At 46.0% G+C, this 27314-nt stretch overlaps 1 long non-coding RNA gene across 1 annotated transcript; it reads right to left on the bottom strand.

Annotated features, from left to right (window-relative positions):
• Nucleotides 1-23005: 23005 nt before the first annotated feature.
• LOC118983683 (uncharacterized) lies at nt 23006-25757 on the bottom strand. The gene is made up of 2 exons (XR_005065760.1): nt 25648-25757; nt 23006-23166 (listed from the first exon to the last, which is right to left on the bottom strand). It is a non-coding gene; the product is annotated as an uncharacterized LOC118983683 (long non-coding RNA).
• Between the last annotated feature and the right edge of the window lie 1557 nt (nt 25758-27314).

Raw genomic sequence — 27314 nt, 5'->3', positions numbered from 1 at the left:
CTGCCCCTTCTCAGCCAAAATGTTTACAGGCCTGGACCCCTGCTGTGAGCTGCTGCTGTCAGAGCACTTCCTCGGCGCTCTCACTGGACCAGGGAGGTGCTCACGCCCTTCCAGTCTCCACTCGGGAAGGACATCGTCAGCCTGGGAGCTGTTGGTGGCCAGACAATCACCGTAGCCTGAGCTTCTTTAAGAGTCATATTAAAGGGCAGAAGTCACAGGGAGCAAAGTAGGGTGGCATCTGCACTGATGGGGCAGTGCTCTCTGTCCAAAGACCTTCGCCTTTATGAGCACCACACTCTCCTTCACTCTGAGTCTGGGTAAGTTTAGCTTGAGTCATTTACACCCAAAACAGACCTAATGAACATATCATCCCGTGTTGAGGAAGGCCTGGTTGAAGGAAGGTGGCCAAGTCCACAAGATGAAGTGAGAGTGAGCTGTGTTTATGTCGATGCCTAGGGCATGGGTAGTCTGGGCTGCCCATCCCAGGCTGACAAAAAATGGCAATGAGTCAAACAACCCAGATTCGGGTCTTGTGTGGGATGAGACCTGTACCCCTCCTGCTTATCCCAGTGAAAGTTTCTGTCTCCAGAATTGTGACCTAGTAAAATGCCCCACCTTCTAGTTGTGTCTCATTCTTCCAGGGATGGAGTCAGGAGCGGAGCGGAGGTTCAAGGAGAGCTTGAACCTCTGTAGAAGACATCACTCCTCTACTTCTTATCCTTCCCTCAGTCCCAGTGACCTTGTTTTTCAGGACCATTGCCAAACAGAGATGCAGCTGTCCTCTCCAGAGAGGAAAACTACTGATCGTCCTTACAAAACCCGCTTCGCTTCCCTTCAGAATCCTCACCTTTATTCCCAGGATCCTGCAGGGCCTAGCTAGCGGGTAGATGGCTCAACTCCCAAAGCCTTTCTCAATGTTTGTCAAATGCTGCTTCCAGCATTGGAATGGATTTCTACTGGATATTCATAAAATTCACACCAAATCAGAGAATTTACAGTTAACCAGATCTGAGAAGTCAACTGCGTTTTATGTCCAATTTTAAATTCTAATCAGTCATATTTTTCAACCAAATTCAATGGAACATATGTCACACATCAAGGAGTAATGTGGTCCAAAAATCAATGTTAGCACCATCGGACCTCACCCTGTCTGTCCACAGCACATCCTCTGGTTCTAGTGGAAAATGAGAATGCAGGGAAGGGAAAAGAGAGCAAGCTACGTCCTTGGTCATTCACCCTATCCTCAAGCATGCTGTGTGCTGTGTTTAAACACCCTTGCCTTGGATAACCCAACCCATGTAATTGTGACAGAAACATCCATTTTGTCACAGTGCCACAGCCTGCTGTCATAGGACTTGACTCTGTAATTCTAAACAAGCCCATCAGCTCCTTGACCATGGCTAAGAGAGAGGTGAAAGGAAAAGTAACCTGTACCAGCCAACATCAGGCCACACCCGTGTCTGACTCCTTCAGTCCAAAAGGGCCCAACGCTACACATCCGAACCCTGCTAGTACAGAAGGAGCCTGCCCCAGTTCTAGAAATAAGCCCTACACTGGCTGTGTTCCTAGCTGTGGGAGGTTACGAAGAATGCAGCTGCACAGCTGCCCAAGGTTCCCGGGCGAGCTCTTCTCATCCCAACAAGTCGCTGTTTGGCTCATACCATTTCCTGCTTGCTCTACGTGGGGCATTGCTGACTGGGCTGGAGCCGTGGTTTGTGTTTTAAGGGTATCTGGGATTTGTTTTAATCAGTTATGCCAAGACATGCAGGCACAGGAATGACTGCCCATGCAGCTAAGGAGTTTATGCAGTTCCTCAGAAACAGGAAGCCTGGCTCGCCATGCAGGGCCAAGTGGAGAGGCACCAGGGTGGGGCAGGAGGCCAAGGGAGCCGCTGACCGTGTGGATATATGAGCAAGGGCCTTCCTCGTGGTTTCTCTTGGAAGGAAGAGGCAAAGTAGGGTAAGCAGGTTTAGGATTGGTGAGTTTAAATGTTTCAGCTGGCTCTGGGGCTTAGGGGTGGCTCCCAGAGGTCTGGTACCTTGCCCTGGGGTGATGGGGCCAGAGAATAGTAGCCTGGAATGTGAGAACCTAATGAAGACTCCTGATTAGGGGTGTTAGTTGGTTTGGGTATGAAAGGCGTGTACCTAGCTGAGTTGTTTATGTTCCTAGGCCTTACTGATTCAGCAAGGCCTGAGAACTCAAAGAACCATAATGTCCCTTTCTTGCTTCAATGCAGTTACTATTAATGTAAGTTTAGTGTGCTCCACTGGCCTGAAATGGCTGGGAGACCCTGAAGATTTCTCTCCTGTTCCCCTGAATTTTCTGAGTCTGTGTTCTCCTGAGCTACGGTAGCAATGAGATGACATTGCTGCTGTTATCGCCACAGTGCCTGATGACAGGACAGATTTGGAGGGTTACTCGAAACCTGGGCTGAAGAGTCCGTCTCCCTAATCATGGAACCACTGCGTGATGCCTGGGAACTACCTCTCATCCTGTTCCTTGTGCTCGTCAGGGACCATTCATTGTCCCCGCCGGCACCTCTGTGCCCTATTCCTTCCCACGTTCTTTCGTTGTGGGAAAAGCATTCATCAAGAGGGAAGAGTGAGCTTCCTGTTAGAAACCCAAGTTAGAGGATGAAGCCCCGTTGTTTTGCACTGTGGAAAATTTTAAGTAACATCTCCTAGAAACAGGAGGTCTGACAACCTACTTAATCACATATGGCTCAGCATCAGGCAGTGGCCTATTTTTTGGCGTATTTCTTCTTGATTTTGAATTCAGGACTGCGTTCTAAAGAGTTCAAAGATCTTGCCAGAAGGCTGACCTCTGAAAAAGCAGAATAATGCTCTACTTTTTCCCAAGGCAGCTCTTTAAATCCTAGAACATCCTGAACGCATAAGGAAAGCACCTAAGTGGAGGAATGACTTTGTGCTCAGTGGAATTGCTGTCATGTTAGCCCCAGAAGAAGCCTGCTGTGGGGGACTCAGACATCTTAGAAAGAGCCCTTGATGAAGATTTAGAAAACCGTTTTGTCATTCAGGTGCTTTTGCCGACTGGCTGCATGGTTCTGAAATCCTCTTTCACTGTCATTCATATTGACAGGAATGTTGGATGTTCAAGTGAGATGATTTATATAAAACTTTTTGAAATTTATACGGCGATCCATTTATGGGTTGTTACTGCATGTCATTATCTGAAATGAAAGTAGCATATGTGCAGTTAGTTCTGCACTTACTTTCTCGGCTTCTTAGATAATATCGAAAATTCGAAGTTCATTTTAACTCATAGGACAGGCAGGTGAGGGAGGAAACAAGCCCATGTGGAGATGGAAAGGAGCCGTCCTTGAGCAGATGAGTGATGGTGGAGGGAAGCAGCTGGCGGCGGGGCGGTGTTCCCAGCCGTGCCGGTTCTGGCATAGCAGCCTCGTACACTTCCAAAGCTTTAGGGGCTAGTACTTAAATGTGTAACATAAAAAGCTAAGGTATTTGAAGAATATGATAATTTCAAGGTTAATTTAGCAAATATATTTTTAAAATATTAATGGAGTCTATTTACATATGATTAACACACTGAGATTTGAATACCCTCAGAAATGTATAAAATGCACTGATGTGGAGATCAGCCCAGAAATTATTCAAAGATATGATGTGGAGATTCTGAGATGCTCTGTAATTATGAGGGGTTTTTTTCTTCTATCATTTTGGATTACAAAGTGCTAGAACCTCAAGTGACATAAGAGATACAGAGGTACAATTGTCTCATAATCCACCTGGTAAACCTAACTTGCAAGGTGGTAACGGACCTCTCCCAGGGTCATGCTCTAAATCTGTGTGATTTATACACTGGCTGCTGAGTGCTGGAAATGGGACTAGAGAAACTGAATTTAAAATTTTACTTCATTTTAATAAATTTAAACTTAAAAACGGATATTTATTAGTGACTGGGAAATTTTAAGTATGTCTAGAGCAACTCGGCTATGTAACCTGCTTTTGTAGATATAAAGTTTATGAAATCTAGATGCAGGTCAGTTACTTCGGAGGAAAAGGTAACATCTCTGTTGAGGTGTGCTGTGAGCATAAACCGTGCATCAGATTCAGAGACGTATAGTAAGTAATGCAAATATCTCCATAATAAATGATATATCAATAGTATGTTAAATAATGTTTTGGATATATTGATTTTAAAAATCCATTAAAATTAATTTTGCCCGTTCTGTTATGCTTTGCTTTAACGTGGCAGCTAAAGTTTTATTTACACATGTACTTCACGTTCTGTTGTGTAGTACTGCTCTAGAGGATAAAACAAATAAGACCAAAAATCTTGTTTTTTGCTTTTTGGTGTCTTCTTCCATTGGACTATGCTACCTATTTAGGATATTTTCTTATCTCCTCCATTATCTTTGCAAAAGCTGGTATATGGGCTTTCATCAAAAGTTAATATAAATTTTTTTAAAAAACCTATGGGTAAAGAGAGCATTTTGGAAAGGTGAAGAGGTAGGAGGTACCAGGTATCTGTCTCCATACCTAGATGACAATTGCACTGGCAGAATTTGTCTGATACAACTCTTTGGGAATTCTGAGATGTGTTGAAGGTTTGTAACTTCCAGTGGAAGCCTTAGGAGGTAAATTGCAGTTACTTTCAGTCAACTTCAGCTCTTACCACAGTAGCAGCAACCCCTCTGCCACCCCATGACCATCAGCTGTGTGTGTGGCTCTCAAGCAGCCTACACACAGCTTGCAGGAGACAGGATGGACAGATATGAGCTTGTTCTCAAAATGTCAGGGGGCTGTGCCCTGATCACTGGCTGATACTGTTCATCACAAAGGTGCAGACAAAGAGGTCTGTGCCCCTGGCTGGTGTGGCTCAGTGGATTGGCCATTGTCTCGCAAACCAAAAGGTCACGGGTTCTATTCCCAGTCAGGGCACATGCCTGGGTTGCAGGCCAGGTCCCTGGTTGGGGGCGTGCAAATGGGAACTGGTCTGTGTTTCTCTTGCACATCGACATTACTCTCCCTCTCTTCCTTCCTCCCTTCCCCTCTCTCTAAAAGTAAATATAATCTTATAGAACAAGAGGTCTGTGTTGCTGCAGCAATAAGGCTTTTCCAATTATAGTGACCCCCCTTCCCCCCACCCCAGCCAAAGTGACTTTCAGGGGATTTAAAGGCTTTCTGCTCTTCCTTTTTCTTTTGACCTGTTAGAAGCTAGACATTGAAGACTAGGACTTTCAAAAGCAAATGCATACACGGGAACATTTAGAGAGTGGCTACATGTGTCTGGGCAAAGGCTCCAGCTCAGAAAAGTTCTGAAAAGATCTTTGGTTTATGCTGCAGGGTGATCCTGGGTATGTGTTACAGAGACAGTCTACAATAGTAAACAAATGCAATAAGAACTGCCCACAACAAACAGTATGGAATTTTCTAAGAAAACTAAAAATGAACATGCTTTTTGACCCAGCAATTCCACAGTTAGGAGTATATCCTAAGAATCCTGAAACACCAATCCAAAAGAACCTATGCACCCCGATGTTCATAGCAGCACAAATTACAATAGCCAAGAGTTGGAAGCAACCTAGGTGCCCATCAGTAAATTAATGGATCAAAAAGCTATGGTACATTTACACAATGGAATTCTATGCAGCAGAAAGAAAGAAGAAGCTACTGCCTTTTGCAACAGCATGGATGGAACTGGAAAGCATTATGCTGAGTGAAATAAGCCAGGCGGTGAAAGACAAATACCATATGATATCACCTTTAACAGGAACCTAATCAACAAAACAAACAAGCAAGCAAAATATAACCAAAGACACTGAAATAGAGAACAGGCTGACAGAGACCCTAGGGGAGAGTGGAGAGAATCACAGGGGGAAAGGGGAAGGATTCACAGGAACAAGTATAAAGGATACACGGACAAAAACTAAGGCAGGGGGGTAGGAAATGGGAGGGAGGTGGGGAGCACTGGGGGGGGTAGGCTGGGTGGGAGTGAAAGACAGAAAACTGTACTTCAACAATAATTAAATTTAAAAATAAGTGTTAAAAAAAAGAACTCCCCACAACAACCCTGAAGAAGAGGGAAAATCTGATTTCTAGAATTACAACTTTATTAGATTCAAATGTCCAGTTTTCAACAACAACAAGAAATCACAAGACATAGGAAGAAGTGGGAAAATATGGGCTATTTAAAGGGAAAAATAAGTCAACAGAAACTGTCACTGAAATAGAACTGATGGCAAATCTACTAGATCTACTAGACAAAGACTTTAAAACAACTTTCTTGAAGATGCTCAAAGAACAAGGGATGTGGATAATGTCAAGAAAATGATGAATGAACAAAATGGATACATTGATCAAAAATAGAAAACCTAAAAAGAGGCCAAAATGAAATTATGAAGTCAAAAAGTACAGTACCTAAAATGAAAATTCACTAGAGCAATTCAAAGGTAGATTGGAAAACAGAAGAAAGTACCAGTAAATGTAAAGACAGGGCAATGGAAATTATCAAGTCTAAGGAACATGAACAGAGCCTAGGAGATCTGTGGGACATCATTAAGGAGAGCAGCATGTGCACTGTGAGAGCCCAAGGAGTAGGAGAGAAAGAGAATAAGAGGAAGAGAGAATATTTGAAGAAATAATGGCTCCAAACTTCCCAAACTTGATGAAATATGTGAATATAAAGATCCAAGTAGCCCTGTGAACTCCAAGTAAGATGAACTCAAAGTCTCTGAGACACAGTATAATCAAATGATCAAAAGTCAAGGAAAAGAGGCTATCTTGAAAGCAGCAAGAAACAATCGTCACATATAAGGCCTCCTCAATAAGATTTTTAGCAGATTTCTCATCAGAAACTTTGGATGGCAGAAGGCAATGGGTAGATATATTCAAAGGGCTAAAAGTAAAATCCATCAATCAAGAACACTACATCCAGCAACCTGACCTGTACAAGTCAGGAAGAAATTAAGACTCTCCAGATAAAACCTGAGGAAGTCTATTACCACTAGACCTACTGGGCAAGAAATGCCCCAAAGTGAAAGGAAACTAGACAGTAACTCAGAGCTGTATGAGGAAATAAAGGTATCAGTAAAGGTAAACTAATGGGCAAATCTAGAAGCTAGTGTTATCGGGACAATGGTTTGTAACTCTACCTTTTAAAACATAATTTAATAAACTAATGCATTTAAAGTAAGTATTAGTTTATGTTTTAGGGCACAAAATATATCTGGACTTAATTTTGTGATTTCAAAAACCAAAAGAGATGGGGATGGGGCTGTAAAGGAGTAGAGTGTTATGTTGTTGAATTAAGTTTGTACAAGTTCTAATTAGAGTGTAATAACTTCAGAATGTTAAAGTTAATCTCCGTGGAAACCACAAAGAAAATTGTGTATATACAATATACACAAAAGGAAATAAGAAAGAAATATGAACATTTCACTCCAAAAAGTCAACTAAAAACAAAAGAAGACAATATGCACATAAAAGAAGAAAATGAGTGACAAAAAAGGTTAGGCATATAGAAAATGAATTGTGAATGACAGAAGTCTCTCATCAGTAAGTGCTTTAAATATAATGAATTAAACTCTTTGATTAAAAGACATAGATTAGCGGAATGGGCAAACAAGCATTATTCAACTATATTCTGTCTACAAAAGATACAAATAGATGGAAAGTGAGCAGATGAAAAAGATATTCCATGCAAATAGAAAACAAAAGAGCAAAGGAGGCTATGCTAGTCAGACAAAGTAAACTTTAAATTAAAAACCTTTTGAAAGACAAGGGCATTATATATTAATAAAAGGTTCAATGCAGCAAGAAGATACAACAGTTACAAACATTTATGTACTTAATAACAGACCATCGAATTACATGAAGCCAGGTTGACAGAATTGAAGGGAGAAACACAGGTCTGCAATGATAATTGGGGACTTTAATGCCCACTATCAATAATGGAAAGAACAACCACAACAGTGACAAGTAAGAAAACAGAGAACTTAACACAATAAGCCAACTAGATCTAACAGAGCACTCTGCCTAGCAACATCACACCTATTCTTTAGTGATGGAATATTTTTTAGGACACAACATATGCAAAGCAAATGTCAATCATTTAAAAAGATACATGTCATATAATGTATCTTCTTCAACCAGGTGAAGTTAGCTGTAATCCCATGAAGAGACTTCAACTCAGAGGTTGGAACCTGAAGTCCTGTGGAGAATGACTTCAGGCCCCTGAGGGTAAGATTCGTCATTATTTATCTCTGAATCTCCTGCACTTAGTCCGGGGCCTGGTACATGGGAGCCCTTTCTTCAGGGTTTGTTGAATGACTGAGTAACAGATAATTATGACAGAAGAAGCTAAAGAAAGTATGGGAATTTCAGAAGAACTGGAGACATGGTGTTTGGAGTACACAGGATTGAAAGAAAACTCTAGAAAAGCTTTAGATGCAATACGCTTCATGGCTGTGTGGCCTGTGCCCATGCTTGGAAGGGCCCCAAACTTAATGCTTGGCTGTTGCTGTTCTGAAATTCTTTCATTTTGCACTGGATCTCACGAATTATGTAGCCAATCCTGGGTACAGATGCTAGCAGTAAATGGGAAATTAAATATTTAGAAAATGTTTGGAAAGATGAAGTTGTCCTTAATGGCTACATCTGGATGAAAGTGAGGAATGGGGCATTTGGAATCTTCTAATCTCTTGCTTCTCCTTAAACAAGTAAAACAGTATATGTAGTCCCTTGTCATCCTTGCTTTTAGGTCAGAAAATAGACGGGTAGCTGACCTGAGGTAGCAGTGAAATTAGGGGTGTGATTCCATCCGAAAGACATCAGAGTAAGCAGCTCTCTGCTGAGTGGGGAAATGAGAAGTTGAAAAACAAAACTCAACCAGTTGTTTGGAATGACAGATGACAACTTAGGCTATAATAGCAATAATTGTGATGGAAAAAGTTCAGTGTGTGCTGAGATAAGTATTTTACTTGTGTAGAATTCAACACCAAGTTTATTTTTAAATGAGTGATTTTTACTTACCTTAGTACATAAATGAAAATAGTCATCAAGACTCTGAAGTTTAGCAACTGATAAAACGAGATTCATTTCTACATGTGTGCCCTTTTGTATGCATGCACAATATATTTGTGCACGTGTGTATCTATGTAACACATGTTAATGTGGAAGAGGGTGCCAAGCCTGGTGAGTTCTGGCTACTCACAGACAAAGGAAACACTGATAAAGGGCCAGAATCATAGTGGAAAGACTGATTCCCGTAAGGCTGACTTCAGAAGCACATGAGAAGTTGAAGCCAAAGTCCCTTTGAAATACCTAAAGGAACTGCAGTAAGTAATCTTAGGAATTCACACATTTGGAAATCAAAGGAAATCTCTGGTCTGGAGACATGAAGTTGAAAGTCACCAGTGTATAATTGGTGATTGAGGTCTTGGCTGTGGGCTGAGCACAGAACTATGGGAGAGAGGAGCAGCATCAGGTGCCCAGTCCCGCAGAATAAATAAGCCGGCTTGTGTTACTGGGAAGGGGCTGCAGAGGAGGGAGGAAAGCCCACCCTGTGTTAAGAACAGACACCAAGGGAAGTGGTAGGGTATTTTTCAGGGTAAAGCATATGCTAGGTCACAAACTAAATGTCAGCAATTCAAGAATTATGGGGCCTCTTTACTGTTAAAAAGGAATTGCATATGGAGATAAAATTGAGAGAAGGTGGTGATGGGGGACTTCCTGCACAAGTTCAAGGGATCTCTTGGATGCTTAGCCTCTGTGCTCTGCAGGTACTTGAGATGAGGGTAGGTGGCTTGTTTTCTCTCGATGTTGTTTACTCAAATGGCCACTTCTGGCTGGAAATCTGTCATCAGACACCTGACCATACAGGCGAGGCCAGCTCTATTGTTGCAGTAAAAATTAATGTATGGAATTGTAGTTCACAAGGAATATTCAAGTTTTTGGTGTTTATCAGATAGACTTAGGGCACTTAGGGCTTTCTGGAGGCTGGAGGCTGGAAAAAATGGAGAAAAAAATGCTTGTCTGATTTAGCTTAATGGGCAGGCAGCAGATTTTTACTTTTCATAGAAAAAAAGAATTGTTAAAAGAAAAGATTAAATATTGTACATACTTACTCAAACCAGGTGAATTAGTCTTTGGAAATTCAGAATGCATGGGTACATATTTTAAGAGCAACATCTTTGCTACTTTTTACTATCGTCAAGGGAAGAAAATAGTCACATTAAGTGACGGTATTTCTGAGCACCAATCAATTTCTCCTAAAAGGCACTCTAAATACCAGAAACATATGACCGTCTTGGCACCCTCCCCAGACTGTGAAGGGAACAGATATGGGACTTAGGAAAGCTAGAGCTGCAGGCCGGGAGAGGGAGAGACTAGCTCCCCATGAATTCCTTGTAGACACCTCTGGACCAGGTGCAGGTAGAGTCCGTGGAAGCAGGTGAGAGAGGCTCAGGTGTGAGCCTCTGGGCTAGGGCACTTCTCTTGGACGCAGAGCATCTCGCAGATGATCTTTGCTGGGCTCTGCATTAATCTGGGTTGAAGGCTGAGAAGATACATGGGAGGGCAATAGTGCTGTGACCTCTAGCACTCACTTTTTGAAAATTATTTTATTGTTGTTCAAGTACAGTTGTCTGCATTTCCTCCCACCACTCCCCCACCGCCCGACCTCACCCATCCCCACCTCCCTCCCCTGCTTCCACCCCCCCTTGATTTTGTACATGTGTCCTTCATAGTTGTTCCTGAAAATCCTTCCCTCATTATCCCCTCTTCCCTCCCCTCTGGTTACTGTCAGTTTGTTCTTTATTTCAATGTCTCTGGTTACATTTTTCTTGATTGTTTGTTTTGTTGATTAGGTTCCACTTATAGGTGAAATCATATGGTATTTGTCTCTCACCACCTGGCTTATTTCACTTAGCATAATGCTCTCCAGGTCCATCCATGTTCTCACAAAGGGTAGGAACTCCTTCTTTCTTTCTGCTGTATAGTATTCCATTGTGCAAATGTACCATAGCTTTTTTATCTACTCATTTACTAATGGATAGTTAGGTCACTTCAGCACTTGGCAATTAGAAATTGTGCTGCTATGAACATTAGGGTGCATAGGTTTTTTGAATTGGTGTTTCAGGGTTCTTAGGCTATAATCCCAGCAGTGAGATTGCCGAGTCAAAAGGCAATTCCATTTTTACTTTTCCTAGGAAGTTCCATACTGTTTTCCACAGTGGCTGCAATAGTCTGCATTCCTACCAACAGTATACTAGGGTTCCCTTTTCTCCACAACCTCTCCAGCACTTGTTGTTTGTTGATTTGTTTATGATGACCATTCTGACTGGTGTGAAGTGGTATCTCGTTGTGGTTTTAATTTACATCTCTCTGATGGCTAGCAGCACTCCTTTTTAAATAAACTTTATTTACCAAGAGGATAGGTATTACATATCCATTTAACAAACAGAAGAAGCAGGCTCAGTGAGTGCAAGCTCTCCCAGCTCACATGGCTGGCAGTGTAGCGGGCAGATGTGCACTTGGGTCAGACCCTGTGTTATTCACTGTCACACATGATCTTTTCTGCTTTGTCCAAACTACCTCTTGCCACACAGTTGGTTTCCTCAGTTCATATATGTCTTGCTGATGACACTGGAAGGTGTTTTTAACCAGTGAACAGCACACACAGGTCACACGAATGCAGCCGAAGCTGCGTCATGGGGTCAGAACTACCTGCCGAATGAACTACGTGCCATTCATTCTGCAGTTCCCCCCAGTGTGATCAGTATATCCCTGCCGACAGTGTTTGCCATGCCTGCCTCCTGGCAACTGATTAGTTAATCGGCAGATACCTGTCTTGGTTCTGAAAGGGCACAAACAGTTCAACAGGTTAAAACTTTATTACAGAGGAAAGCAGAAGAAGCAAAAATAAGGAATGAGGGAAAGCTACAGAAAGACAGTAGTTGCCATTAGTATGTGACTGGGGCAGGACCTCACTTTTCCAGGGCCGCGGCCTGTTCTTTCATTTCCCAAGTCGCACAAAAACTCCTGCCTGCACTCCAGCCAGCTCATGGCACAGGCTGATGGGTGGCACAGGGAAGGCCAAATAGATCAAAGGTTAGAATTTGCCCCTACTGTCAAAATACTGGTTTATTCCCTTCCAGTACCTTGTCTGTGTGTATGCATAAACATTTACGCAGAGTTGAAATTATACCATATACATAATTTTATATTCTGCTTGCTTTTCAGTCAACACTGTATTGTTACAGCATGCAGAGTTCTATGGCAACACTGGAAAGCAAATGTAATTATTAGTTTTGAAACTGGGAAACAAATGCATTCTTCCGTGGCAGACAGCTCAGGGGTATCCAAGCGTGTGGTCTCTGCTTGGTGCATCCAGGCCTGTCTCTTCCCTGGACACCGGGCTAAAGCGCCTGCCAGGCCTTGTGCCAGGAGGGAAGACCTCTGACCCTCTCTGGGGCTGTGCCCGCCCCCAGTGTCATGGCAGCTAGCAGCAGAAACGGGGTGGGGGTGTTTGCATGTGGCTTCCCTGGATCCCTGGCCAAGGGCATTTCTTCCTTGATAGTTTTTGTCTGTAAAATACTACCTCCTACCCTGGCTGCCAGAGGTCAGTTCTGCAGCTTGGCTGCTTTATAATGACCTTAATAATATCGCTTCTTGGCCTTTTGGCTAAGATCAAGTGTATAATGACCTTAATATTGTGCACTTGGAGATCTGGCCATTTGTGCCAGTTTTATCCGTCCTTAGGCCTTTGGGCAGGAGGCTTGTGAGTTTGTGTGTATGGTGGGTGGCAGGGGGCTGTGCGTGATCCATCCGAGCACCATGGCCATGTAGGCTGATGAAGCAGACTTGAAGCAACAAGGTGCTCTAGGTTGTGCCCGCGCTCTCTAGCCACCTGTCCTTGCTCTCGATTTCATGGCTTTGGGTTCTGAGCTCTCTGTCCAACTTGGAGCACTGCCTCTGGTATCCTCTGGCAGCTTTCCTTCCTCTTGTTACTTCTCAGTCTTTGGCTGCTTTGGGCCTATGGTTTTCAGCATTCTGTGTTACCGTGTGGGTTTTCTCCATCCTAACCTCATGGCCATATGGGATTTCAAGGCTGGCCGTGGAAGCCCATTCTCCCTTTCCTCGTGTTGGGATGGAGCAGATTCTGACACTTTGCCTGTGTGTTGTTGGTAGCTCATAACCCACGCTGGGGCAAAGCATGAAGTCTCAGCCACTTTCCCAGCACTCGTACCTGGGGAATTCTGAGCAGCAGGAAGGAAAGAAAGTCATTGTCATTGTCCAAAGGAGAGCTGAGGAGACACTGGGGCTGACCCTGAATTGACCAGAGCTGCTCTTTGCTTTGTCGCCACCACGGCCTGCTGTTCTTCTTGTGGGGCAATTCTGGGATAATTCCAGTAAATGCCCAGGCTCTCAAGCCCAACAGGTAAGGACAGACAGGATGAGCAGGCCCACTATCCAGGCTGCTTGTCTGGGACAAGGCAGAGCCAATGGCCCCTCTGTGGAGGTATTCCATGGCCATGGTTCTCTGCCTCCCTTGGATGCAGGGCTGGTAAGCTCACTGACCATCAAATTCAGCCTGACTAGCAGCAGGACATATTCTCAGAAGACTTCAGAGCATCCCTTCAAGGGGGGGCCCTCTGGCCCCTCACTGTGGTGTGAGTAACATGACCCCCTTTCCAGAAAGCACTGAGAACCATAAACCGTAATTACATGTCCTTTTCCCAGACATTCTGTTTCCAGGAACCCGTCTTTTAGGGAATTACTAGGCAGGTAACTGTAAGATTGCTGATGACAGAGTTGGTTATTAAAGCCAAAGACACTGAAAAAGGAGAGGGAGGAAGGGAAGAGAGAGATTAATGTCCTACAATATGGAATTGGTTAAGTAAACCGTGGTTCATCATAACTGAAATACTACAATATAGAGCAACTTTTCAAGATAATTTAAGGATGGTTATTAGCCCGGAAAATGTTCTTGTTACATTGTTAAGTCGGAAAAAGCATTCTACCTGACAGTATCCTTTTAAGGATATGCATTAAATGTTAACAGTGGTTATTTGTGAGTGGTGTGATGTCAGGTGAGTTTTAAAAATTATTTTGTTTATATGCTTGTTTGGAAATCATGTATAACAACATGCATTACTTCTGTAATTAAAAATAACAGCCAAAAAGGAAAGTACCAAGTCGAGTAACTGAGCCCCAAGCCATTTTCATCTCACTGTCTGTGTGAGCAGTAGACAGGCACCTCTGGGCGCCAGATGCACCTTCCCTACCTGGGCACGGTGCTCGCTCCCGCAAATCAGGGCGAGGAGAGAAATCTGGATGAGAAGCTCACACTTGCCAGGCGGCCTCAGTATAAATCCCTGGTGTTGGCAATCCTGAGACCCCTTAACAGGCCAGGCCAGAGTCCAGAGGAAGGCTGCCTTCTTTTTCAGGGAAGCTTCTGCATAGCGCCACCCAGAGGACAACCAAGGAAATCCAGTGGCTCATTAGTTGTTCAGACCCCTTTCCAATTTCAGGAAAGAAGCTGCAGTGGTCTTTGAGTCCAGTAAGTGGGGGTTCTCCTGACCAGCTTAAGCCTGTAGGACCACCTGGGAACGTGTTAAAAGTTCACTTTCAGGTGCCCCATCTCAAACGGGGTCAGAATCTCTGTGGGCAGTGCCTAGAAATCTCTTTTTCCCTCGAAACCAGTCACTTTTATTTATTTACGTTTGCCAATTACAGTTGACATTCAGTATTATTTTTTAAAGATTTTACTTATTTATCTTTAGAGGGGAGGGGAAAGAGAGAGAGAGAGAGAGAGAGAGAGAGAGAAATATCAATGTATAGTTGCCTCTCGTGCGTCCCCTGTTGGGAACTGCCCTGAAACCCAGGTATGTGTCCTGACTGGGAATCGAACCGCAATCTTTGGGTTCACAGGCCCGTGCTCAATCCACTGAGCTATACCAGCCAGGGCACATTCAATATTACTCTATATTAGTTTCACATTAGACATTTACAAAATTTACTGAGTGATACCCCGGTACGTCCGGCACCACACACAGTTATGGCAGCGTTTTGGGGCTGTGGTTCCTGTTCTGTACGTCACTCCCCCATGACATGGAGCCACCCTGGTGCTGCTCTGCCCACTACAAGGCAAGGGGCAGTTAGGCCGCCTTCACCCCTGCCTTCTTGCACCCTTAGAAACTCATGCCCACTGAACTAATTTCTTCTGTCTTTCTATAGCAAGGTGGCCAGGTGTGTAGGAATCGGGAGAAGCTGAATCTCCATGAGTTCCTACCTTCATTCATTCTTACCGCCTGTCACTGGTGGTAAATGAGTAACCCTTTGCTTCCCAGGATAATGCCAATAGAGGGGATGCCGGCATGCAAACATGCCGTTATCGTGCAGGGTGTTAGGACTGTGAGAGGTCGCAGGCAGGGAGATGGAGACGTGACCAGCAGAGACCTGGGAGAGCCCTGGTGCGCCGGAGCAGCAGCTGCAGGGCAGGTGAGGGGCTGCAGCGTCAGGGAGGGACAGCCTGAGCCCACTGCACACTGAGGAAGCAGAGGAATTTGGAGTGAAATCAATCTGCTTGCGGTAATACAGGGAATCAGGGTTAGAAACAACTCTTTCCTGCACAGACATTGGCTGGGGTTCCCACCTCACATCCGGATTGCTGTGTTTGGCCTTGTGACGCCAGAGAAAGGGCTAGTTTTTCGTGACTTTGGTGTCATGAGTCCCTTTGAGAATCCCGTGGACTATGCATATGCACACATACTTTTGAAAAAAATACAGCCCCCTGAAGTACTCCTGCAATTTATAAGATTAAAACTCCTGACTCCCGGGAAGGGACAGAGGGAGGTGGGGAAGGGGCAGAGTGCAAGGAACTACAATCTAAGAAGATGTGCATCGTTGCTGGGAGAACAGGCCTTCATGAAGGGCGGGAGGGGAGCAACAGGGTGCGTCGGCCAGCTGTGTGGCAGGCTCCCGGCCAGCAAGCATCCAGAGCCATGACAGCGGACATGCAAACAGTATTTTGGGATCTCTGCTACACTTGCACGCTGTTACCTAGATACGCTGACAAAGGCCCTGGTTGGAGATTGTCCTCTTCCCGTTGTGGCCTCTCTGTCGAAGCCTGACAACCAAAAAGGGCGGTGGCCCTGGAGGAGACATGAGCTGTTGGAGTGATGGAAATGGTGCCATGTGCACTAAAGAAGTGTTCGGTTCATCTCCCACAGGCTTCCAGAACGTTCTCATTTGCCTCGTGGTGACACTGCTTTCCCTGCGGTGTCTGTCCCCCAGACATCAGTTACCCCGTTGCCTGGGAGAGCAGCCACCGTCCGTGTTTGCCTAGCCCGCCCTCGGCTGTTCGGGTCTTGTTCTGTCCAAATACATGGGGTCCACTCACTCTCAGCAAGTTACGGTTGCTGTTCGTGACATAAGGAGTGACAGCTATTTGGGTGACGGCTGGCATGAAGCAGCTGTTCCAGTGCCTCAATTAGGAGAAACTAGGAATGTAAGAATATGAAGGATGAAGACAGTTTGGTTCCTTAGACCTGAGATTGTGTAGCTCATCTCCAACAGTGCTGGCCTTGACACCTAGACCAAGGTCAAGTTAAAAAGTACTTAGAATATTTGCTCCATGGAACCTGTGTGTGTAAAACCTCCCACAGACAGGACGCTCCCAGACAAGCTCCCCTACCTCCATGATAGGAGCCCTGGAGGAAACCTTATGGGTCAGCTTCTGTTTCACACCTTGCATGGTATCGATAACTGGTCCTTCTGCTCACTGGAGGAAAAAAGTGAGTGCTCTGTGGGAAGCAGAGCATGGGGTTTGGCCCCGTGGAGTTCTGGAGTCAGAAGAGTGAGCCTCACCACCCTTAGCTGTAAAATAGGGACATAGCCCCATGCCACTGCAGGGATGAATCAGACACTTCATTCCCAGTGCCTAGTGCACTGTCAGGTAGACAGCACATGCTCAAAAAACAGTTTCTTCTCTTGACTCCCTGGCCCAAAGTTACTCTTCTGGAAAAGGGCAGAGCCAGCTGTTCTGCCAGCAAGTCCAGGAATCATGTCACACACCCGCTGCCACCCTGCCTGCTCTCCTGTCTTGTCAAGCCATCATGGAAAGAGCTTCCAATTCCCACATGGAGACTTGGAGATTCACCTTTCATGACAAAGATTCTTGCAGAATTAATTCACAGCCTTGCTAAGGTGGGGTGGTGGAGGATGCGAGTGATTTTTTTTACAGCGTTACAATAATTCATCATCTTCTCTCCAGCAGCCGCGCTCTGGCTGGCAGCTCTAAAAACCCCACGGTCCACGAGAGAGCAGTGAACGGAAATATTTTCAAGAGCAGATGGGACATACCTTCAAAACGCAGGATTGTCCCACTGAAACTGGGACATCTGGCAACCCTGAAAAAGCCCCAACTAGATGAAATAAAAATTATGGGATGGAGAAGCAGAAAAATATGTCTTTGCATTGATTAGCAGGGAATGTAATTAATCTCCTTCAACTCCCTTTTCAGTCCTGTGGTGTAAAACAAGGAGAAAGCGCAGTTGTGCTGCCTTCCCCTGTGACAATTTTTACGTGATAATTTCAAAGTGGTAGGTGTTTTAAAAGTTCGGAGTAACGCCCCCCCCTTCCATTGCTCGGAACTGTTCGGGGAGTGATAACATTCATTCGGGGAGTGATAACATTCATGCCCAAACTTCCTCAATACAATGCTTTTCTTATTAGCCTGGCCAGCAGGGGGTAGGGGGTGGGGTGGGAAGGAGGGTGGTGAGAACGTTTAGCTGACTAGAATCAGGCCAACTTTTACAGCTTTATTAGGAAATTGTACAAACACATTTTTTTTTTTTTGCCTGTTAGGTAGTTTTATTCCAATTTCTCTTTTCGTGGCATGTGGAAGCAGGAGGGGAAGAGCAAACCAGCCCAAGGAGAGGAGGGAGGCTCTGTAGCTTTCCTCCCCCACTGCCCTTCCTGCCTCTCCCCCTGGTTTGGCTCCCAGTGGCCTATGTATTGGGGCCATTTTCTTCTTCTCGAATGTACATTCCATTTAGACTCAGCGCTGTTAGCCCAGACACCAGTGTCAGTGTGTGGGCTCATACCTTCATCTCCTTTCGCGGCCCTGCTGGAGTCCAGCCTGGTGTCTGAGTCACTTAGGTGTGTAGTGATTGTGGCTGCGACCAGGCTGGACCCCTCCTGCCCACCACCAGCTCTGCATTGGGTCTGGAAGTCAGTGACCAGGGTTCAACATATCACCTGCTAGTGGGGAGGCCACAGGAGCAGGAGCAAGGACAAAATCTAAGAAGTAATCTTTTCAAAGCTACAGATATTATCCACTCTATGAAAGTGTCTTACAATTGCACACCCCCTTTGATGTGTTGAAGCCCCAATCCCAGCAGGATGGTGTTAGGAGGTGGGGCCTTTGGAGGATGATTAGAGTCAGAGCAGGCCATGGGGGGTGGGGCCTTCACAATGGGATTAGTGGTCCCATAAGAAGAGGAAGAAATGCACCTCTCTCCTTGAATTTGCTCCAAGGGAAGGCCTCGTGTGGACACAGCCAGTGGCGGTGGACACACCTGATGGCAACTGCCCACAAACCAGGAAGAGAGCTCTCAGCAAGAAATGAGCCAGCCAGCACCGTGATCTAGGGTTCCTGATGCCTGGAGCTGTGAGAAATGAGGGGTCTCTGTTGTTGAAGTGCCTGGTCTGTGGTGTTGTGTCACAGCAGTGAGTGACTAATACCAGGAGCAGTGTGTCGGATGGTTGAGCACCGTGCCCCGGGGCACACGTGTGCAGATGGAAAGCTACAAGAAAGTCCCATGTCTCTGACCCCAAGCCAAGAACAGTGTCCGCCACTCCGAGTGGCCAGCTCCAAGTTCATGACCTACTGTGTGTGCCTGACTCTGTGAACTGCCCGTGGTGTTGGGAGCTCTTCTATCCTAGATGCGGTTTCCTGGAACAGCCCCGCCAATGTTGAGCCGTGCATGAGAGAAGACCTGGGCTCGTCTCAGCCTTGCCACAAGAGAGCTGGGCAGGCAGCCGCCTGCTGCTCTCCGCCGAGGAGGAATGGGGATCTGTGAGAGTGTAACTGGATGGTACACTTAAAGGAGATTTGTGAGCCCTGGCAGTACCTTAAAAAAAGAGGTGGCACATAAATTTCAGTCCAAAGCCCCTCAGGGGTGATAGAGACTGTTTTTCTTACCTCGCAGATAAGGAAACTCGTAATAAACGGTGACCTGTGAGGACTAACCCTGCCGGAGTCACCTTCAGTTCACCCTTGAGCGGGAGCAGCCGAAGGCCTGGGTTTGCACAATTAAAGGGGGACGTCAGAGCCAGTGTGTTCCTTAGGCGCAGAAGGCACCCTTTCTAGGACCCACAAGACTTTCAGGGCCCATCGTAAATTTCTTGTAACATCAGAAGAGAAAAATGAACTTTAGGTTGAATAAAATATTTTAATATATAATATTAATGCACTCATCTTTATATCAATGCAGTTGTAAAATATAAAATTTTGGAACTGTTTATGAAAGAGGGGGCCTGTGAAGGCAAAAGTGCCACGGGCCCATAAAAGTCCTAACGCCAGCTGGAGAAAAGCACCAAGTAACGAAAACACTGGTAACTTCCATTTCGTGCACTGGGATTCAAGATTGCCCTGGAGTTCTGTAGCTGTGCTCGGCTCCCTAGTGTTCTCCTGCCACCCTGCAGTCTTTCCAGAGTCAGGTCTGCTCACACCGCTCCCTCTGTCTGCACCGTCCGTTCTCTCCACCTGGTGAACGCTCCAGCCTCGCCCACCTCTGTGCCCTTGTTGAACTGCACCCCAGCTCTGGGCCTCTGGGCTTTGGCCATTCTCATCATTCTCTTCACCTCTTGCTCTGTGTTTTAAACTTCCATCCAAAACTTGGAGAGCACTCTGTGCGATGCAGTCAAGAGCCAGAATTCTGGTCCTGAGTTTGAAACTTTTGCCATGTGCGAGCCGTGTGATGTTTGCCTAGACAGTTTGCATATTTACCTCTGTGTTTTAATCTGTAGAATAGGAGTAAGGATAGTGTTAACCTCACAGAGTTCTGGGGAAGATTATTTAAATACACACCCATGTGCATGCACAGTCAAATACCCCACTTTACTCCTGGGAACACAGTAAGCACTGTGTAATGGTAGGCATTGTCATTATTTATTGTTATTTTTATTAAGTATCCATTTCTAGGCCCTAAGGATACAAAAAGCTCTTTAAGGAGTGCACAGCCCAGTGGGAATAGACACATAAGGAAGATACATTGAGATGTACATTTCTACGCATTCTGAGAATACTGGAGGCAGCATGAAGCTGGATCCTGACAGAGGGTGGGGGTTCTTCCCACAGGGCTCATCAGGCTGCACTTCCGGAAAAGCCACACAGCATGGGCTGTTCAGGGTGAGTGGTGGAAATTATGGTAAGAACCCTGTGAGTCCAGAGAGCTGGGTCCCAGGGTCAGCTCTTGCACTTAGCACATGTGTGACCTTGGGCTAATTTCTGCATTGCTCAGGGCCTCAGTTTTCACTTCTGTGAAATGGGAATAGTAACTCCTGCCCTTTCTAGTTTATACAATTTTTGACTCAACCATTGCATAATGTGTATGCAAAACAAATGCAAATGTAAAAATTAATGCATAATGTGGGTAAAAAACCCCAGAGGATTGTGAAGTTGTCCACAGTGTCAGTGGTCTCTTTTCTTGTTATTCAAATGGTCAGTAATGAAAAGAGGACTGTTTGGGGTCTCTGAAGATTGAGTCATAGGTAATATCTATCATGTATTAATTTAGACCCTAAATTCATCTTTTTTCTTAAAAAGCATTATACATGTTTTAACTGTTCTACAAACTTTTTTGAATCAGCCTGACTACATTTCTTATAGAAATTTCTTTTCTCTGGCAGAAGTAACTCATTGTCATTGTCATCACTTCGATAAACACAGCTTTGAGAGCTTAAAATGCCCCTGAGAATAGAACTGATATTTGCCAAGGGATCCTTTGGTCCATGAATCTCACCAGTTTGTACAGTTCCGTGAATGAGGAGAAGGACCTGGCTCTTGGATCTGGGGCATCTGAACTGGCTCCTGCCAAGTGGCAGGGACAATTTTAGTGGTGCTGAGAGTCTGACTGCTGTTTCCACCCACTCCCGCCTCCCTCCTTCCTCCTGTCCTTGAGTACGCAGATGCTGCCTGCCTTCTGCTCTCTCCTCTACCAGTGTCTTGCATCTCCACGTCTCCTTGCACCCGTTTTCCTTACTCTAGACTCTCACTGAGGTTTCCTCTTTGTCCCACGCCATACCCCTTGTGCACAGCTATGTACTGCTTGGTTTCTCCACTAGATCTGTGCTCTCTCTTTTCTTATCCCTTGATGGGGCACAGACTAGGGGGAGCAGGGGTGATCTCAGTCTTGTGTTGAATCCTCAAAATGCAGTGATAAGAATCTTCTCCCAATGTGACCAGTATCTTCACTTTCTTTTTTCTTTTTCTTTTTCTTTTTTTTTTACCGATTTGCTGTACGCTTCCATTAACCAGGCACCTGTCTCCACTCTATCCCACTCCACTCTACCAAGTCACCCACGGCACTCAGAGTTAACTTCCTAGATATCAGAGCTGACCATGTCACTTCTAGAATGCTCCAGTAACCCCAGATAAAATCCGTATTCCTCAGCTTCACATTCAAGGTCACTGATCATTTGGTCCCTTCTTATTGCTCCTAACTTGTCCATTTCCAGCTACACGAGGAACATACACTTAATGTTGATCTCTGTTGGCATTGCTAGTGAATGAATGAATGAATGGATGGATGCTAAATGCCCCACAAGGGCAGTCGCGTGGTACAATGAAGAGGGTGTGGATTTTGGGTTGGGCCTGTGCTCAGGTCTCTGGCACTTATTTACCTATTGAGTAATTAGCCTTGCTTCGCCTAATTTTCTGTGTATATAAGAATAGTAACTCATGCACTTCCTCAGGGCCAGGACTAGGGAGAGGTAAGTAAGTGTTCACCTTGGATGCAAAATTTAAGGGGGCACCAAAAAACCTCCCAAAGTATTATTTTAACATAACATTTTTAAGAATCAAAATCAATGCAAAAACCCATAAAGAACACAATTTTAAAATTTAGTGAAAAAAGTATTTGACCCTGTGTGTACAAGACCCACCTTACTCTCTTCATCCCGCCCTTCTCGTGGGGTCCCCGTGCACACTCCACACAGGTTGTGAACGGCACCGAGCCCAGGGCCCCTGGCTTCCACTCTGACTCAGGCTCTCTGAGAAACCGTCAGGCCCTGAGTGGGGCCCACAACCAGTGTTGATCTGTAGACCACTGTTGGTCTGCAATGAGATTTATTAAGTGTAGAAGCTATGAGTATTTATATGTTTTCATTATAATTGGACAGAATGACTTTATGTTTGTTCAATCCCTTTACAAATATGGGCTTTTATTTTGTATGTCTTTTTTTTGGTCTTTTTTAGCAATTATTTTGTATTGTAGTTTACAAATGTTTTGGTGAGCAGTGGTTTGGAAATAATTTTATGAAGCTGGTTTCACATGCACTTATCTCAAGTTTGAGATGGCTCAAAAAGCCTGTGATTTTCTAGAATCGATTCATTTGCTCCTATCATGGAGGTGAATAAAACTGGGAGGAAGTGGTCCAGATAATACTAATACCCTGGGACCCAGGATCACTGCAGTCCGTGCAAATGGTGCCCCCTGGTGTCGTGAGTGGAGCAGCCCTCTGTGGGTCCTGCCCTGCTCCCCAGGATCCATGCTCTGAATCCTCTCTCTGACCGTTCAGGTTGGATTTTGTTTTTGCTTTTTATTCATTGCTTGCTGCTGGATTTATCTGGACAATGTATCCATCCGTCTATCCATCCATCCATCCATCCATTCATTCATCAAATGCTTATGAGCCCCTACTGTGGGTGGGGCAGACTCACGGATGCTGGGAATGAAGTAATGAAAGGAGCTTACAGTCTTGTAGTGAGGCTGATGAACAGTCACACAGATACATCAATGACAAACTGGTGACGTATCATTTTGTAAAAACTTGACAGAGTGCTTTGATACATCAGAGAGCAAGGCTGACTTCTAGGCACATTTAGTGAGGCCCTTTCTGAGGACAGAAACCCTGGAATAACGAGGTCTTCCCATGCAGACAGCCAAGGAGAAGCCTTTATAAACAGAAGGGATGAAACACATTAAGCCTGTCAGAGGGAAAGGGCCTGCTGTGCTCCAAGACCCAAAAGGAGGGCAGAGAAATTAGACGCAGAGGGAGAGAACAGGTGAGCTTGGGGGTGGTGGCCACACCCTGTGGCATCTGCAGGCCACAGTAAGCTGTGCACTCCCCACTCTCAGTGCAGTGAGGTCTGTCCCAACTTTCAAACAGGTGCCCCGTCCTCAAACTGTGTATTAGTGGGATGTCAGTGTGACTGACAAGCCAGCTCAGCCTGTGAGGCCGCCTGTGTAGGACACTGTGTTCCTCTGGGCAGGGAGCCTCCACCGTTGTCCCCTGTACCTGCCCACCTGTCCTCCACTTATTTTTGTGCAGATGCTGATCCTGGGGAACCAGGTCGGGCAGGTGTGATCTGCTTGGACTTTGTGGTTAGTCCTGGTTGGTCATGGGAAGTTGTGTGACTGAAGCCCCACTCATCAGGTGACTTCCCTGAAGTTGTTCTCACTGGAAAGCTGTGGGATGGACTCCAGCAGACTGTGACCACATTGCCTGCCTCCAGAAGAACACGTGTGTGCACTAGGAACAAGCGGACTTTTCCCAAAGCCCTATAACAGTTCATCCTTTGGCAGATCTCCACGTGGTCTTAATGCATCAAAGCTGAGAGGCTGGCCAGCGCCAGCAGGAGCAGTTTGTCTGGGTGGCTGCATATTGTCGTGTGCCCATCTATCCATCTACTTCTCCCGCTCTGAACCTGGTGACCTTTAGCATCCATTGCAAAACCCAGATGTTCAGTCTGGCTTGGAAAGCCCCTGGAGAACTGACTGTTGGTGTATTACAGAGGGGCAGGTAGATATTTTCAACTGCCAGTGATAAGTTAATGAGGAGGTGGCTTGTGGAAGTCTTGGAAGGAATGATCTACTGCTGGAAATTGGATTTTTCTGTGGCTTACTCCACTTTTAAGACTAAATTCTGCTGTAAATCCTAAATTCTTACTGCAGAGCTCATGAAGGCATCGTTCTACGTAGAAAGGTATGCCCACTTTAAGAGGACCATTTGTACAAAATTCTGAGCTTCAAGACACATTAAAAATGCACTTGTCATTTGAATTTCAGAATAATTCTCTTTATACATTTTTCCTATCCAGTGATTCTTATAAATATTCAGCTTTTCCAGTTCCTCTGAAATGGACTGTTTGTGACTTCTTGTGCATATTTAGTGGAAAGAAGTGTTTAGAGTATGGCGGGGAATGCATGTGTTCTGAAACCGAGTATCGACTTGGAAGCTCTAATCACCTGGCTTTCCTGATAAGAAGACTGGATGCCCGATGTGGTCACGTTTGATCCTGGGGAGGTTTTTGCACGTCTGCAGATTCCTGAGGCTCTGTGGCTGAAAGAAGGGTTCCAGGTGGCAGTTAGTGGGGCAGATTTGGGGAGCCGCTGCTGAAGCTGATGAGGTGGTGCCTGAGAAACGTCCCTGGGTTCTCTTTACCTGCCGCCTGCACCATGACAGGGGTGTGGGGAGAAGTCTGGGCTGGGATTCGGAAGCCTGGGTTAGAGCATCCAGGATTAGGGCCTGGTATGGATCATCCAAATCACCCTTTTACAAGTCATTTCTTTCTCAGGCTTCATGGGGCTTGTTCTCTACCTGGGAATAATCCCTGCCCAAACTCTCAGTATTGTGATGGGATTTAAATGAGATTTTACACGGGAAAGTGCTTTCTCTTTGGTTTCTGAAACTCACCAGAGGTTCACTATCATCCTCCTCATCTTGTCCATGGGATCCTGGTGCTCCCTCTGCCTGGAATGCTCCCTCCCTGCATCACCACAGGGTGTATCAGCTCAGACTCCAGCACGAAGCAGATTTCTTCCCAGGTTTTTTAATGCAGAGACTATTGTGAAGAAGCAGAGGTATGACTAGGGCGAGGGGAATGACCAGGGAAGGTGAGAAACCTGGGGAGTAGCAGCAGCACCAGGCCGTTGCTACCTGTCAGGCCAGATGGACCGGAACTGGGAGCTGGACCATAGAGGAGGGCCTCGGTCCCCACCAGTCTGCANTGGAATGCTCCCTCCCAGCATCACCACAGGGTGTATCAGCTCAGACTCCAGCATGAAGCAGATTTCTTCCCAGGTTTTTTAATGCAGAGACTATTGTGAAGAAGCAGAGGTATGACTAGGGCGAGGGGAATGACCGGGGAAGGTGAGAAACCTGGGGAGTAGCAGCAGCACCAGGCCGTCGCTACCTGTCAGGCCAGATGGACCGGAGCTGGGAGCTGGACCATAGAGGAGGGCCTCGGTCCCCACCAGTCTGCAAGGGCTCGGGCCCTACACGGAAGGAGTAGGAGAAATAGCACCCCACCCTCCCTCCTCCAGCTTGGGGGGTTCCCGACCTCAGCCAAGTCCCACTGGCAGCTGGTGGGAAGGGAGTCGGGGTAGGGAGGAGTGGAGCAGGGATGGGGGCGAGTGGAGAACCCCCAGTTCACCTGGCTAAACCCTTCACGATAGTGAGTCCTTACCTGTTCAGAAGGCCTTTCCTTGCCGCCCAGTCCAAAGGACTTTGTACCAATCCTTTTCAGCTTTACCACCTTGTGGTATTTCCTTCATAACTGTTACTACCGCTTGAAATCATTTTACCGTTTGTTCGCCCGGTTATTCATTGTTGGCTCCCCTGCTAGGGGGTCCAGTCCATTGGGGTGGAGGGGGCCTTGTTGGTTTTGTTCGCTGCTCTAACTCTAGAACTTGCAACCTCGTAAATGCTTGTTTAAAACCTCGAGAACAGTGACAGCAGGGCACTCAGGGAGAGGCAATGCCGTCAGAGAGGCCGTCACATGCATACCCAAGTGGTAGCTCTGCCGGCAGAAATGACCTCCATTCTGACCCCTGGCTGCTCACAGCAGTCAAGTCTCACCATCCCAGAGACCTCAGACTGCCCGCTCAGGCCAGGGCGGAGGGTGCTCACCAACGACGTGCCCTCAAGGACGCCCTGCTTCCTCGGGCTGCTGGTCCAGGGCAGTGGGAACAGTCATTTCAGGCCAAGCCCAGGCAGCACCCAGGCCTCTCAGTTTCCGTTGGCATCTGGAAGTGCGACTCTGCTATTTTCAGGATGTCCAGCCTCTTGGCATCTCTGGGCTGCACTGGAAGGAGAGTTGTCTTGGGCCACACATTAAATGCACTGCGACACGTCATCATAAAAAAATCTCATACTGTTTTAAGTAGATTTCCGATTTTGTGTTGGGCCACACTCAGACCCATCCTGAGCCACGCACGGCCCATGGGCTGCAGGTTGGACATCCTTGCTACACGTTTCTTATCACGTTGCCCCCAGAGCCCTGCACAGGTCAGGTCGTGGCAAAGCCTGAAATACTAGCGATCCCCTCTACTTATTGTATACAGTGCCTTAGAGAGTAGGATACACTTTCCTACTCCTCATCCTTTAATCCTGACACTGCCCTGTGAGAGAGGCCTCTTGTTGCTGTTGCTGTTTCTTACCTAAGGAAAGTAAGGCTCAAAGAGGTTGGGTAAAGTGCTGTGTAGGCAAAGGGGAGCTTAGTCTCCCACCCAGCCACCTTGGGAGCTGTTCCCCCAATCAGGATCATGGAAGAGAATGGAGAACTCTACAGGCAAACAGCCTGTCACAGGCCAGGAAAGCCCACGGTGGGAGGCTTGGAAGGGTCTTGTGTAGCAATTGGTATGGGTTCATTCGGCCTTTGTTAGTTGCCTAGGGAGCTGGGTCAAGTAACAAAGACATGGATTTTGGACTCTGACCTAAATGTAAGGCCTTACCTTGGGACACATTGGCTTTTTGATTTTAAGTAAGTCACTTGTCTGAGTCACGGTTTTCCCATGTCTCCTACATGGGCTAACAACACATCTTCCATAGTCTTCTGAGAGTCATCCTGCCCCGAGTGGCACCATCGGTCAAGGGCACAGCCAGGCACTGATGCTCAAGTTTCCCTTATGACCTGATAGCATTGAACATGAGACTGGAAGTTCCCCAGGCCCTAAATCTCATTTGCCTGCTCAGCCAATCTCAGTGATGTGCCCACCCATTGTTAGAAAAATGAGGGTGGGGAAGGGAAATGGGACTTGACATGATGTGTCCTTGACCTTCAGCAGGTGTTAAGTCTGAGCCTAGGGGAAGTAGAGGAAG

Source organism: Sturnira hondurensis, unplaced genomic scaffold (genome assembly GCF_014824575.4).
Source record: "Sturnira hondurensis isolate 20B ecotype Veracruz unplaced genomic scaffold, ASM1482457v3 Scaffold0002840, whole genome shotgun sequence".
Taxonomy (NCBI): Eukaryota; Metazoa; Chordata; class Mammalia; order Chiroptera; family Phyllostomidae; genus Sturnira; species Sturnira hondurensis.
The sequence above is the reverse complement of the archived record's forward strand: the minus strand, read 5'-3'. Positions and strand labels throughout refer to the sequence as shown.